This window comes from Bubalus bubalis, chromosome 2, assembly GCF_019923935.1.
Source record: "Bubalus bubalis isolate 160015118507 breed Murrah chromosome 2, NDDB_SH_1, whole genome shotgun sequence".
NCBI classification, from domain to species: Eukaryota; Metazoa; Chordata; class Mammalia; order Artiodactyla; family Bovidae; genus Bubalus; species Bubalus bubalis.
In genome coordinates this window covers 55,563,987-55,566,878 of record NC_059158.1, presented here as the reverse complement: position 1 = coordinate 55,566,878, position 2,892 = coordinate 55,563,987, and the positions used below count along the sequence as shown (strand labels likewise).

At 38.6% G+C, this 2,892-nt stretch overlaps 1 non-coding gene across 1 annotated transcript; it reads right to left on the bottom strand.

Moving 5' to 3' along the window:
• Positions 1 to 1,500: 1,500 nt before the first annotated feature.
• On the bottom strand, positions 1,501 to 1,572 carry TRNAC-ACA. The gene has a single exon. It is a non-coding gene; the product is annotated as a tRNA-Cys (tRNA).
• Between the last annotated feature and the right edge of the window lie 1,320 nt (positions 1,573 to 2,892).

Below are 2,892 nucleotides of genomic sequence, written 5' to 3'. Positions count from 1 at the left end.
GAGACGGCATAGACGACCTATCTATTTATTTATTTATTTATTCAGAGATATAAAGAGTAATAGAATGAGGATAGCTCAGTAGGAAAATTCAGTGGAGAAAAGAAGCTGAGTAGCTTGGTTTACGCAGAAAATCAATATAACCTGTGACACCAGGTTAGCTCTGACCACGGAGGCCGCAGGCGCCCTCTCCAATAGCGGAAGGTGCCCTACCTTAGACACCTTCTGGAGTGGGTCTTAGAAGCCCAGGCAAATAAATGGTCGCAGAGGATATCCGCGCTCCAGATGGACACTCAGCTGGAGGTTGAGGGGAAGAATGACATGGGGAGACCAAGCTTTGGTGAGCAAGGCCTGTAGCTTTATTTTCAACAGGGGCTTTTATACCCTAAGTTACACATAGAGGATAATAGGGGATGCAAAGTCAGCAGTCTTTGATCCTTATCAAAAACCAGGGTTTCTTTCCTGCAAATTTATCGTATACAAATGGTTTAGGTAATTTACATCATCTTCTGGCCAGAAGGCCTATTAACATTTTATGACTCTTGATAAAGGTTTGTCAACTGTAAGACTTGTTTTCTCTAAGAGTAATTATTTTAAGGTTTGGCGCCATCTTCCGAAGATAAAATTGCATTCCTATAGGGCGGATGTGTAATGGGTTTACAAAGGAAAGAATTTATTACCTTAAGGGTCTAAAGTTACTAATACCAAGGCCACTACTTATTTTTTCTACATACCAACTATATTAATTAATACACATTCAAGGATACAATTCAGGGGATGTGGAAACTTGGCAACAAGCATTGGCTCATCAATGAAATCTTTTACTAGTTTTATTCTGACAGTTTCTAACTCTCTGAGAGGCTCTAAGCTATTTGAATATCTTAAGCTTCCTGTGCCTCTCGAGGCTGGGAGACTGTAAACAATCGTATGCATAGCCGTAGGTGTCCCCGTAAACTTGTCAGGCGAGTTAGAGAGCCATCTGAGGGGTTTGGATTTAAACACTCCTAATTGCCCAGGAACTTTATTAATTGGAGCTGTAAGTTAGCTCTTTGACAGAGAGAGTGAGATGGTGGTGGGGGACAGCCCCCAGTAAAGTCAGAGGTGAGAGCACAAAGCAATAAAGTAGGCAGACTCTGGTTTTTTGGGGGTAGATGCTCGAGAATATCCGGGGGCACTCCCGAGGCTCGATCCCGCCTTTGCGTATGCCAAGCCTCCTTCCTCATGACCTTTGTCACGAGTGGAATGTCTCTCGCCGGCTCCCGGCACAAAATAATAAATTCAAAAAAGGTTTTGTGATTTTGCATTTTATGTGTAAGTGTTTTGAATTAATTTATGTGAAAATCATAAGACCTGTGTGTAGGTATTTTTTCATGAAAGTGAAGTTGCTCAGTCATGTCCAACTCTTTGCGACCCCATGGACTGTAGACTACCAGGCTCCTCCGTCCATGGGATTTTCCAGGCAGTAGTCCTGATGTGGGCTGCCATTTCCTTCTCCAGGGGATCTTCCCAACCCAGGGATCGAACCTGGGTCTCCTGCATTGTAGACAGATGCTTTACCGTCTCAGCCACCAGGGAAGCTCTATTTTTTCATAGTAATGTCTAATTATTGCAGCAATATTTTTTGAAATATTATCCTTTCCATTAAAATAGTTTTTCCTCCTTTTCAAAGATCATTTGTCTATAGATGGGTCTATTTCTGGGATTTCTATTTAATTCTGTTATTCTGCATGTCTGTTTTTTCCCTGACACCAAATTGTCATGATTAGCTTTGTAGTAAGCCTCAAATAGTAATAGTAATACAGTAGATCTCAGACAGTTGAGTCTTCAACATTGTCCTTCCTGTTCACTAGTGTATTAGTTACCCAAGGTCTTTTAACTTTTCAGATACACTTTAGAATTTGATTGTTGGTCTCTACAAAAATGTTTGATAGCACATAGAATTTCAAGGAACCCCAGGTTGCCAAGAAAATCTCAAAAGATAAGAGAGTTGGAGAACTCACTTTTCCTGATTTCAAAACATACTGCAATGCTACAGTGATATAAATAGTTTGATTCTGGTATAAGGCTAGACATATAGACCAGTAGAATAGAATCAATATGCCAGAAATTAATCATTATATCTACTGCCAATTGATTCTAAACAAATGTGCCAAGACCATTTAATGGAGAAAGAACAGCCTTTTAAACAACTTGTGTTAGGACAACTGGATATCCACATTCAATACAATGAGTTTTCCTGTGTCACATATATACAAAAATTAATTGATCAAAACAGATCAAACATCTAAGTGTAAAAGTTAAAAGTATAAAAGTCCTAAAGGAAAACATGGGAGTATTTTTTTGACTTTGGACTTTGCAACTGAGTGTTAACTATGATACCCAAATACAAGAAACAGAAGCAAAAAGAGTACTTTGAATTTCCTTAAAAAAAAAAAAAGTTCATCAAAGGACAATATCAAAAAAGTTAAAAATTCATCTGTAGCATGGTATAAATATTTGAAAATAATATTTCTGATAATGGTTTGGCATCTAAAATATATGAAGAACTCTTAAACAACCCAATTAAAATCTGGCCAAAGATCTTGCATACACATTTCTTCAAAGAAGATAAATAAATGGCTACAAAGCACTTGAAAAGGTGTTCAGTATCATTAGTCTTTAGGAAAATGGAAATCAAAACCACAGCGGGAAGGAGAACAAGATGGCAGAGAAGTGGATGTGTAATATATCTTTCTCCATGGATACATCAGGAATACACCTATGGACACAGAAGAGCTTGCAGAACATCATCTAGGGGAGGGCAGAAGTACCTGACCACTGGAAAAGAATATACATAACCACACAAAACTTGGTAGGATGAAGGAAGTAGGGGGGAAAAGAGAAAAATTGGTAGGA